The 12,472-nt window shown below is 47.9% G+C and overlaps 1 protein-coding gene across 1 annotated transcript in view; it reads left to right on the top strand.

The window, feature by feature from the left end:
* The first annotated feature begins 6,522 nt into the window (after positions 1 to 6,522).
* The window catches only part of ANXA4 (annexin A4), a 54,646-nt gene continuing 48,696 nt past the window's right edge, over positions 6,523 to 12,472 (top strand). The window contains exon 1 of the mRNA XM_045294128.1: positions 6,523 to 6,824. The gene's annotated coding sequence lies outside the window, so the exon portion shown is untranslated. The remainder of the gene's footprint in view (positions 6,825 to 12,472) is intronic.

Raw genomic sequence — 12,472 nt, 5'->3', positions numbered from 1 at the left:
AGTGACAAATATGCCGTTAGCATAAATATCCCTCATGCATTATTTAGAACATACTTCCAGTGAGTATGAATAGGCATACCTGGAGATATTATGGGCTCAGTTCTGAACCATGGAAAGAAAGTATGTATCATAATAAATCAAGTCACAAATTTTTGGTTTCCTGGTATATGTAAAAGCTACATGTACACTATACTATAATCTGTTAAGGAGCCACAATGGTATATTGGTTATGCATTGGTCTGTTAATCATGAGGCTAACAGTTCAAAACCACTAGCCGATCCGAGGGATAAAGATGAGGCTTTCTCCTTCCCTAGAGAGTTACAGTCTTCGGTGGAAATGGTGGCTCTTGGACCTTGATTGTGACCCCTGGCTGAGTAAGTGTCCAGTGAAAGGGGACCCAGAACCTCCACATATTAATACCTGAGTGCTCCCTTTGCATTAATATAACAGGCTTTACCTGTTAGGCGAAGTCTGCACTTGTAAGGATTGATACAGGGGGAAATTGAAATTTCCCCTTAGCACCAATCCCCATGCTTAGTGTAAACAGAGCTCAATCAATTAAGAAATCCATCTGTACAAAGCAACAACTCAAGGAGTGCAGCTCAAAGTTAGACCATACTTGCATAAACTCCTCAGATCAACAGTGTCTTACATTCTGTGTCATTGGAAAAAGTATTGATGTTATCAATGTAAGCACCTTATACCCCAGGGGGATAACTGACAATGTTTTTCTTTTTGTTGTTGTTGTTTCTTTGGTTTTTCATTTTTTGTGTGCCTTTGGTTTGTTTTTGTTATTGTTGTTGTTTTGTGGGGTTTTGTTTTTGTCATTAAATGACGGCCAAAAGTAAACCAGAATTGTTCATAACCCGTGGACAAGCAGATGAATTCTGGGCTCCCACTTAACTCTAGTACTAATCCAAGAATGGTTAGTTCTTCCCCTGATTCATATTCGCCTTCATGAATCATATTCTCTTCATATTCTCTTCACTGAAGAGAAGGGAGCTACAGCAAAGTGTGGTAAAGAAAGCAGGTGGCGCCCAGTTATCAACTGGTATAGTGTCTCGGGTCATAAAGGCTGGTATTCAAACAAGCAGCCATCTATGTGAGGCGTCACCTAAGGCCACATGAGGAAGCACACCAGCCTGTGGGATCCAAAGATGACTATAACAAAATCCAAGTATGACAGAGGGAAAAGTATCAGTGCTTAAATGTGAACACCACTTTGTAGAAGGCTGTGGAGGACAGAGGGAGTCCCAAATCCATCTGCAGAGTATCTACTCAGACTAAGCCTCTGGAAGATCCCCTCTGGTTACAGGCGAGGGACTTTTGAACAGCTTTATTATCAGACAGATTATTGTAAACTTGATTATGGTGCATGGAACCATGATATAGTATGATACTTGGTCAGTTGGCCTCCCTCTGGACCCAACCTGAATTTAGTCGAGGCTCAAGTATTCTCGCTTGCTCCACGATAGAAATTTCTTCTCTAGCCTTTTAAATATTGATGATGGTCTTTTCTTTCTTACTCTTTATTTTTATTTTATATTCTTATTATTTTCTTCTTGAAGTTTTGTTTTGAAGCAGTTTGGAGGTAGCAAACTCCACCTTTTTCTTCTGTCTCTTGTTTCAGAATAAACAGTTTCTCAAAACAACCCGGTCTCTGTCTTTGGCTGAAACAGTGATGGCTGATCCCAGATCCTTGTTCACGGCAATATATTCACATTTGTCCAACCCAGCCACCTGCAAATACACAGAGAGCTTTCTGCCAGAATTATTGATTTCATCCTTAGAATTACTGGACAAAATACATGGTGCTCAGTCAATTTAGATTTCAAGTAAACAAGAAGCACTTTTCTGGTGTGGTATGAAAAAAGGCACATCACATTTTATTGTACTTCACTTTATTTTGCTTCACAGGTATTGTGCTTTTTAGAAATTAAAGATTTGTAGCAACCTTGGGGTAAGTCCATCTAATGTTACCATTTTCCCAACAATGTGTGTTCACCTCCTGTCTCTGGATCACATTTAGAAATTCTGACAATATTTTAAACTTTTTCATAATGCTGTTGCGCACTTAATAGACTTCCAAACCAAAGCAAACTCACTACCATCGAGTGAATTCTGACTCATGGTGACCATATAGGACAGGGTAGAACTGCCCCTGTGGGTTTCCAAGACTGTAACTCTTTTTTTTGTTTTGTTTTGTTTTTATTTTTTTAACTCTATTTTTTTAAAACAGTTTTATTAGCACTTCATCCGCATCATACAATTCAATAACTCAATGATACCAAGAAGAGTTATACAATTATCACCACATTCAATTCTAGGACATTTTCTTCTTCCTTGTACTCATTGTTATTCGTTTAATTGTTTTCTTTTCTAATTGTAGCAAAAAATATGCACAGCAAAATATTCTCCAATTCCACAACTTCATTTTTTTTAAATCATTTTATTTGTGGCTCGTACAACTCTTATCACAATCCATCCATCCATCCATTGTGTCAAGCACATGTGCAGATTTGTTGCTCTCTTCATTTTCAAAGCATTTGCTTTTGACTTGAGCCCTTGGTATCAGCTCCTCACTTTTTCCCCTCCCTCCCCGCCCCCACCACAACTTCTACAAGTACAATTCAGTGCCATTGATTATACTCCTTGTGTTGCACAACCATTATGGATACCTTTTTCCAAATTATTCCACTACCATTAACATAAACTCAATGCCCCCTAAGCAACAACTCTTTGTCCTTTATCCATGGTAACCACTGGTCTAGTTTCCTTTCTTTTTAGTAGTTTTCTTGATCATGCTCTTCCACGGTTAAATTGCTTTTTGAAAGAGTTGCAAATACATCATTACAATCAGCTCTACGCTTCCCCCTCCCTCCCAGATTCATTGTTTGCTCCCCAAACCTCCTCAGTCTTCCCCCCCTCACCCACCTCCGCGTCGCCAAGAAACCATCCGTTATTGTCTCTACGCATCCACTCCCTCTGTGCATCATCAACTAGCAAACCCAGCAACAGCATTAAAACATTCGCTAACAGGGTGTTCTAGCTGGGCTCCTTTGTGCGGAATAACTGCTGACAGCATCTTTAGGGCTTTCCTCTCAGATTCCACTGAAAAGAGTATCCCAAACTGACCAAACTGACCGATCCTGGCCACCAATGTTGTGGGAGGCACATGAAGGGAGACTATTCAACAGCGCAAAATTCACACGAAGTTTCATCGGAGTCTCAATTTGCCAGGCAATTCGCTCAGCCCTGCATGGTAGATTACCGGTGGTTCCAAATGGGCTACACCTCCCATTCAGGGACCTAGTTCCTCTTGCTTGCAACCTGGGCTGCTATTAGTGATTCGTGTGTGTGGTTTAGAGAGTGTGCTAGAAATATTGTTCAGGGGTATCCAGGCCTAGGAGCCTCTGCCTGGGGTCTGGGAATCCTCTTGAGAGCCCCGAGCTTCTGTGTCAGAAGTTTGACTACCTACTCCAAGATTGCCCTTACCAGAGAGGACACATGCAGATGGACACATGCAGATGGATCATGACAGCTGAGGCCAGCCTCCCAGCTCCCTCTGCACAAATCCCAGGTATGTGCATTAAGCCTCCAGAGGAGCCTGTGTGCCAGCTGAGTAATACCCAGAGGCTTGTTGATGCCGCATGGGACAGAAGAATTGTCCCTCCCAGCCCTGTCCCAAAACAGTGAAGTAAAGTCAAAGCATTATGGTTTTCTAAGCTGGCCTCAGCAACATCCCAAAGCGTAGTGACCTACAATAGCGCCACGGGGATGCTGCTTTAAGTCACTATGTTTTGGGATCCTGGCCTAGGCAGTGAGGGTACCTGGTGAGCCTCCATGCCTAAGCTCGCTGTTTCCTCTCTGGAGAATAGGCTTCCATCTCGGGCCCTAACAGTGGGGTCGGTGGCAGCTGTGCAGCACGGAGGAGCAGCCTGATTGGGGTTTTTTTTTACACACCGAAGACAAATCCTCCTTTTCAGACTCACCCAGTTGTTGGAACTCAACCCCAAGAGGAGGAGAGACTCTCTCTATATATATAGGTGCTGAGAGATGGAAGAACTCAGGACTTATCGGAGAGCCATCATTTTAATTGCATGGGGGAAGGAGTGGCTTACGGACCCAGACGCAGAACTGCTTACAGCGGCACATTGGTGGCTGGCTGCACGGGAAAGTGTCTGCCGCAGGGGTCATGCTGGGGAAGCCCTTGTCAAGCTTGAAATGAGGTGGGACCCCACTGACACTATGACACCCGCCTGCTGGAACGCATTCCAGAAACTTGGGGCTCTTGGCTAAGTGCGTGTATTCCGTTAGGATGGAGGAGGAAGCATTTAGAATGCCTCTGGTTATGCCGTGGGCCCTGGCTGTCTGTGGGGGGGAGGGACACACTGGAAGTGCCTGTTCAACTGAAGTGTGGTCCTTTGGGGACCATTGACTCCTGTCCCTACACCACTGTCTGGAGTTCCTGAGAGACAAGTGTCCCTGTATCTGGAGGAGGTCTACGGGATAAATGATGCTGCCTGTCTGCCTTCCCCTCGCCTGGCTTTAGGAGTCAGCTTCCTCAGGGCCACTCGTCAATGACGTCCTGTCGTTTCCAGAGTCCAAAATGCTGTTTTCTCTGCCCCTGCAAGAATTTTAAAAAATAATAAGCAAACGACTATCGCTTTCATGGAATGTCTAGAGGGAACAGGGGGAAATTCAGAGGTTAATTTTCCTATCTTTAATTGAAAGGCTTCTTCGAGTCTCTAATTTCAACAACGACATTAATTTTTTAAATACCCTTAGACCATGCTCCCTAGAAGCAGAAGGCCGAGCAAGTGCCTTAAGGAGGGAGCATTCTCTCGAGAAAGCTGTTAAGTAGATGAAAGAGGTGGGAGTGAGCAGAGGAGGAAGCCGAGCAAAGTTTCTACTGATCCCACAGGAGTGCTGGAGCAGGAAGAACCTATGAATTTATCCCTGGTTGTTTGTTCGTGCTCAACTGCTAACTGAAAGGTTGGTGGTTTGAATCCACGCAGAGCTACCTTGGAAGAAAGACCTGGTGACCTACTACTGAAACATCAGCTGTTGAAGAACAGAGGGCAGTCTACTCTGACGCACCTGGGGTCACTGTGAGTCAGAATTGACTCAATGGCAAGTAGTGGGTGACTTTATTTTACGCTCCATAAAAGTTAGCCCTCAAACTCATCAGAGGGCCTTTCTTTGGAGAGGGGAGACTCAACTTGTGACTCACTCTCAGCGGTACATGCTTTTTCCACGTCAGCTTTTTGGTTTGACTGGTGGCTTGGAGCTGGGCTGCTAACTGCAAGGTCTGCAGTTTGAAACCACGACCCATAGGGTTAGTTCTACCCTGTCCTATAGGGTGGCTGTCAGTCAGCAGTGAGTTTGAGGACGGATGTATGGATATGTATATACATCTAAGTGCTTTTGTTATTTTTAAGGGATGCAAATGTTTCCCACTCTGAGGAAATGAGTTATCCTTATTTAATTTTATTCTATTGCTTACCCTTTAAATAAGCCAGTAATCCAGTGCTTAGCCTTTGTACCACCTAGGTGTAAGGGTCTCTAATCTTAACTGCTGTAACTTGCCTTTTCTTAAAATTAGCCAGGGAAAGGAGGGAAGTGAATTAACCACAGTCTCCGTGGACTCCTATGGCTTTGCGGTTGTTCTCTTAGACACACAGTGACGCCAAGGGCGCAGCGTTTTTATTAGATCGCTGACTTCTCAGATCGCTGAACACAAAACCTGGTCTTTTCATGTGTAACCACGATGCTACCAGGGCTCCCTGACTTCCAATCTCACACACACACACACACACACACACACACACACACACACACACACACACACACACACACACACACACACACACACACACACAGAAATCAAACTCACTGCCATCGAGTCAGTGCTGACTCACAGTGCCCCACCCACCCCAACCCACCCCTGGGTTTCCAGGGCTGTAACTGTTTATGGGAGTAGAAAACCCAGGCTCTCTCCCAAAGAACTGCTGGAGGTTTCGAACTGTCAACCCTGTGGATCGCCGCCCAACGCATGACCACGACACCACTGTAGTGGCAGGTAACACACACCTGCTGGTACCGGCTTCATAGAGACCCATAATCAAGCATCGGTGGAGAGAAAACCAGAGTCTTCTTCTCAAAGAGGCCCTGCGTGCTGAGCACCTAAGTGCGTACATGAAAAGCCATTTTCCGGGAAGGGAGCGGGAGCGCTGGAAAGTTTTTGGAATGCACGTTTCAGTGTGAAAGGGGACACGGAAATGCGCTTTCTTTTTCTCCTTTGCGGGCCAAGAGCTTGGGTGGGAGCTGGGGGTGGAGGGCGAGGTGGCGAGTGGCGGGTGGCGGGTGGGGGTGCAACTCCCGGGGAGGAAGCTCGGATTTGCAGCGGGACACCAGCGCCCCACCCGGAGCTGGGCGCTGGGCGCGGTTAGGGAATGATCTGCGCATGCGCACTCGGGGTGGGTGGCCCAGCACCCTAAAGTCAAACTTCCTCGCTTCTGCGGGACGGAGCGACTGGGCGGCCCGGGAAGGAAGCGTGCCAGGCAGACCTGGCCGCAGGTGTGAGGAGCCCCCCGCGGGTCTACCCCCAGCCCAGAGCTGCGGCCCGGTTCCGGGCGGGAGGCGCCAGGTGCGCTTCGCCCTGGGAGGGATTTTCCGGTCCCGTGGGCACAGGGACAAGACCTCGGACTCCGTCTCCACCCCAAAGTGGGCCGGCCCGGCCGGGATAAAACCCCCGTTCAGCCCGGAGGAGGGTGTGTGACTTCGGAGGACAAGGCTCTGCACCGCTGCCCGTCACCGATCGGTAAGGAGCTGCCGGCCCTGGAGGAGGGGGGTGCTGGGCGAGGGGGTGCCCCAGGCCCGGGAGTTCCTTGCAAGCGTGCTGCACCCAGAAGGGTAATGGGGTGTGGTCTGGGAGCCCTCATCCGGCCAGGGACTGGCTTCTGGGGACAAGCATTCCAGAAAGACCACTGTATACCGCTTAGGACGCCCAGTCAGAAGACAGCAGTGAATTACACACCTGTGCCAGGCGCTGTGCTGGGCCTGGACGTTAAGGAAAGACTGAGTTCTCTGGATCTGCCTCAGGCTGACTTGGCTAAGGTTTACTTGTTTTTTTTCCTTCTCTCTTTAAAAAACCTTAACTTACAACCTCATTGTTGGGTCCCGGATAAAACAATGCTCGGACCCTGACAATCTGTTACTGAAGGTCGGCCATCGATGCTCGCTGTTTTGTTGTGGCTTTGACCAGCTGGAGACTTCCGGGGCCAAAGAAGCTATTGGTTTTTAATACTTGGTCTCACTTTAAGTGCCCCACCCCCCCAATTTGTTGCAAGTCTCCTGTGAGCTGTTTTGAACATTGTGAGTTCTCAGTGATCCACACCTTTCGCTGAATGTGGAGAACTGAAAGGACGTGTCCCCCATGGAGCTGACAGGGAAGGATGGACGGGGTCCCCTTCTTTCAAGGGCCATCGAGTCTAGGACTCCACCGGCCCCTGACATTGTAAGTTATTCTTTTGGTAGCCAGGATCATATGAAATGCCAGACTGCTCAGTTAATGCTCCTACTGCCAATGAGTCAATTGTGACTCACTGCCACCCCACATAGAGGGGTTCCTAGACGGTAAATCTTTACAGAGCAGAGAGCCTCCGCTTTTGCACACGGAGTGCCTGGTGGGTTTGAACCACTGACTTTGCAGTTAGCAGGCCATTGCATGCTACCTCAGAACATCACCGGGGCTCCTTGGAATAGCATTGGTGACCTTATTTTGTATGTTCCAGAAAAATCATCAGAGTTGGAAGTTGTATTCTCAGACAACCCAAACCAAAAACACCCAATCACTGCCCTTGTTCGAGGCCACTCTAACTCACCACTCACTCACTCACTGCCTTCGAGTGGAGTCTGACTCACCGGGACTGGGTACAATTGCCCTTGTGAGTTTCTTAGTCTATCATTCTTTATGGGAGTAGAAAGCCTCGCCTGTATTTTCTAGGCAATAGAGAGGTGAAAATCAGGAGAGGAAGTGGGCAGGGAAGAGCAGTCGGCTCAAGACCAGCTAACTTCCCACAGCCCTGTCTGGCTAAAGTCACAACCCCTGCCGTCTGAGTAAGTCTGACCTGGGGGTACACACCCCCTCACTGGCTCAAGGGCATCTATGAGTTTTCACGCCTAAATGTTGTTCCATTTGGTTAGGGATCATTTTTCTCTGAAAGCAAGGGAGAGTTTAACGCATGCCGTCAAGTTGGGCTCCACCAGCCTCTTGTGGTGTCCTGTAGCCAGTTCCCTTCCTTATGCAACAGCCGCTCCTTTGTTTCCATCTAATTTGTCTGTAGAGCTATGCTTCTTCCTATATGAAAGCAATCACAGATCTATTTTGGAGCAGAATCCCAAATTCGTATACCTTTTTTGATATACAACAAAAAGGCGCAAGGACATTTTGCTCAGACTTCGAGGCGGAATTCGCCCTAAACCTAGCCCTAGCCTAGAGGGTGTGCTCTCACGGTATTTGGGGCTACTTGTAGCTGCCGGTTAGATAAGCATTGTCTACCCTGAAGCGTCTTTTAATAACAGTCACCCTCACCTAGTCTTCAGATCAATGGAGGCTGTTAACCTTGTTTTGCAGATAAGGAATCCGAGGCCCCAAGTGGTGATCAGCTGTCAAGGTCAGGCCATGTGTAAACTGAGGCTGGAATTCAGAGCCTTGATAGTTTTACTGGGCCCTCATAAGGGCTTGGTTCCTAGGGCTCTGGGATGGATATTTGTGTTTACTGGCTTATTAGCTATGTCTGGTCCAATGTGTTCTTCCCCTCTCCCACTCGCTTCTGATCAAGCCTCAGCTTAAGCAGACAGAGGAAACACGGGATGACAGAAAGAGCTGGAGCTATTGAGATGGGAAAGGGAATACTACAGTGGGCATGGGGTGCAGGGGACCCATTGCTATGGAGCCTAATCTGCCTCTGAACCACCCAGTAACCAAACCCAAACCAGCCTCATTGCCATATACTGGATTCAACTCACAGTGACTCTGTAGGACAGAGTAGTCCTGCCCCACGGTTTCCAAGGCTGGACACCTTTACCGAGACAGACTGCCACACCTTTCTTCTGGGGACCTGCTGATGGGTTTGGCCTGTCAATCTTTTGCTTAAAGTTGAGCGCTTTATCTACTGCACCACCAGGGCTTATAGCAACCCATTAAAAACAATGGCTCTGAGCTCCGAGCGCGCAGCCATCCTGACTAAAGAGACTGGCTAGATAGGACAGGGCAGAACTGCCGCCGAGGGTTTCCGAGATAGTAACTCTTTACACGGGAGCAGGCGCCCCGAGGAATCTTACTCTTCCTCTGCTTAGTACTTGAAGCTTTGCTCAAGGACTTTGCTGGTTGGTGTTTTTCACTCTTTGAGATGGAAGTGGATTACCACATTATGATGAATTTCCCTAAGAATGTAGCGCTTCTACCCACAGCCCGTCCTTGGTTTTAATGGGAATCATTTGTTCCTGTTGGGTTGCCTTTGAACTGGACAGAGACCTTTTGCTATGGCAACCTGAATCGCCACCTTTGAATAATTATTTTTGAAGTTTCAAGTTGCCTGAGGTCAATGAATCACCCTATTGCTTTTTTTTTTTTTTTTGCGGGGGGGTCCGGAAAGCTTGACACAGAACCCAGAGTGAGTGCTGTGTCAATAATCAGCAGAAGGGACACATCCCGGCAGATGTTCAGACTGTGAACTACGGTGGGAAAAACCAACCAACTTTCCACTCTCTGTCACCACCAGAAGCTCCCATCAGCCCTTGTGGCCTCGAAACGATGGAGAGCTGAGCAGTCTGACATGGAACCTGGCAGGAGGTACCCAGAGGGCCTTTCCCAAACCTTCAGAGAGGCCTCCCTGCACTGTGTGGTCCTCTCAGTGTGGGCATTCTCCCGCTGGAAGTGTAATAACATTCGATTAGTACCTAAAGCTACCTTAGAGGGTTACTGAGGAGCAAATCCTTCTGAATTGTTTGTAATGAAGCCATACCCCCAAAGGAGGTCCTTTATAGAGATGAACCTGGTATATAACCAGCACCCAAGCAGCCCTGGTGATGCGCAGTCTCAGGCTGCTAATTGCAAGGTCAGCGGTACCAACCCACCAGCCACCGTGAGGGAGACAGATCTGGCAGTCTGATGCTGTAAAGATGATCATTTTGGAAACCCCCCTGGGCCTGTCCTACTCTGCCCTGGAGGGTCACCATGAGTCTGGATGACTGTGAGTTTTGGTACTCAGCTCCTAACGTAGATCCTCTTAGTCCTTCCTGGGAGACATTTTCTGGGTTCTGTGTAGCTTCGTTCAACTTCAGTTATTGCTGTTTGGGGTCTCTGTGATTCAGTGGTCCTCACCCTTGTTGAAGCCACAGTTCCCTTTGAGAGTCTGATTACAGCCATGGAACCTCTCTCAAGAAAGAAAAGAAAAAAACCATAAACATTTAATGTTTTTTGTATAGCTTCAGGGCATTCGCAGCCATTCCCTAAACCCATAATTAAGGACTTCCGGAAGGATACACAGGGGCATTATCATAAGGTTTGCCTTTGTGGGTGTCAGGTTAAAGGTCTGTTTGAATGTTTTATCATGTTTGTATATTATCTTCTAATTTGTTAAGTAGAGTTACAGATACCCACAGGCCCATTTAACACTGCAGAGAGAGACAAGAAGAGAGAAATGAGGAATATTCAATGAGCAAATAAATTCTCCAACCTTGAAATTAGCATATAATCATATACGTTCTTCTTTGTGTGCGAAGAGGAAAGAGATGCACGTCTGGTCCCATTCTCATGGAGCCCAAGTAGCCAGTGCTCATTCTGGCCTTGCGCTTTAATTGAGTCATGTGGTTGTGTGGTATATGCATCTCGGAGTAGCGTTGCTTCAGCTGCAGAAGGAGAGTGGAGGTGGATGGGATAAGTCAGGGCCTGTTGACTGGGTAGACCTGCTGGGGCAGAAATCCTAGCAGTTATAGCAGGTCAGGGACACGGAGAAGCTCAGAGCCTGGGTCCCATTTGTTAATTCATGTTAACTTCCATGCCACAGGCATGAATAAGCCATGAGCCTGGTTGAGTACCTGGCTTGCTATTGTCACCTCTATGAGTGCTCTCATGATCACCCCATTCTACAGATGTGGAAACGGACGCACCAGGGGGTTAAGCAATTGGCTCAAGGTTTCACATCAGCAAGTGACAGTGTGAGGATTTGATCTTGGCCCTCTGATTCTGTATCCTGTGCTCTGACACTCTGTGTTTTTACTGCCTGTTGTTGGTAATGCGGAGTCATCGTGACCCCCGGTGACAAAGCACAGCGTGCCCTGCAGGGTTTTGGTGGCTTTAATCTTTTTGGAAACAGATCACCAGGTCTCTCGCCTGCAGAGACAAAGAGTGGCTTTAAACCACTCGCCTCACCTCTCCGTTAGCAGCGAGGCTAAACCGATGGACCTGCCGAGCCCCTTGTTATACGTCCTCGTGCATTAAAATGGGGGAAGTGGCCCAAGCAGGCAGTGTTAGGAGATGGAGCTGACCCTTTCAGAGAAGAGGTACAATCTATACCAAGACCACTTGGCCAAGATGAGCTTGGGTTGACCCGGGTCGTTCGAACTGTTTGGTGTGCTGCAGCAAGATTCTGGGAGCCCTTCTGATGGGAGCAAGGCTCAGAGCAGCACCCGAGGATGCAGCTCAGCACCTTGCGGTGGGGAGAGGGGAGGGTCTTCGGGGACTAGCTAGGATGAAAGTTACTCCCCCGCTCTTTAAAAACAAAACCAAAAATGAACACCCCCAAATTACCACGGAATCAATTTTGACTCAGGGAAACCCACGTGTGTCAGAGTGGGACTGTGCGCTATAGGGCTGGCCTTGGCTGTGAGGTTAATGGTCCCTGTCAAGTGGACAGGGGTTCGTTTAATTTTACAATATGATAGGTGCTAGGAATTCAAGAAGGAAACACACAGATCCCCAGGAACTCCACAAATCAGAAACCACAAGATGTCGTGATAGGTGATTTGATATCCTTTGCATGTACAGCCGTGGAATGCTAGAGGAGGGGCACCCGATTCCCCCACTCCAGGCTGGAAGGTCAGAGGCAGCTTCTGGGAGGTTGGGGTGGGGTGAGGGGACCTTTACATCAAGGGTAGGACAGGCGCAAAAGGACTTATCACAGGCAGAGGGATGACGAAACAAGACCATGGCACTGCAGAGGCACAGGGCTGGTTCCATGGGACAGAGATGGGCTCCACTGGGAATGAAGGCCATGTTCAGGAGGCCTGTGGGAGCCAGGGCAAGTCAGTTCTGGGGCACAGGTCCAAGAGGTCCAAGGATCCTATATTAAGAGTCGCTGCCCTGGATTGTAAATCCCTGTTTTCTTTGGCACCTGTCTCAGTGTATGGTAAGGTGGCCAGACATCCCGCTTTTGGCGGGACAGTCCTGATTTTTAACAATCC

This window comes from Echinops telfairi, unplaced genomic scaffold (assembly GCF_000313985.2).
Source record: "Echinops telfairi isolate 266 unplaced genomic scaffold, ASM31398v2 ScPeMD7_2573;HRSCAF=3158, whole genome shotgun sequence".
Lineage (NCBI taxonomy): Eukaryota > Metazoa > Chordata > Mammalia > Afrosoricida > Tenrecidae > Echinops > Echinops telfairi.
Note: the sequence above shows the minus strand (reverse complement) of the source record. Positions and strands in the feature narration are given on the sequence as shown.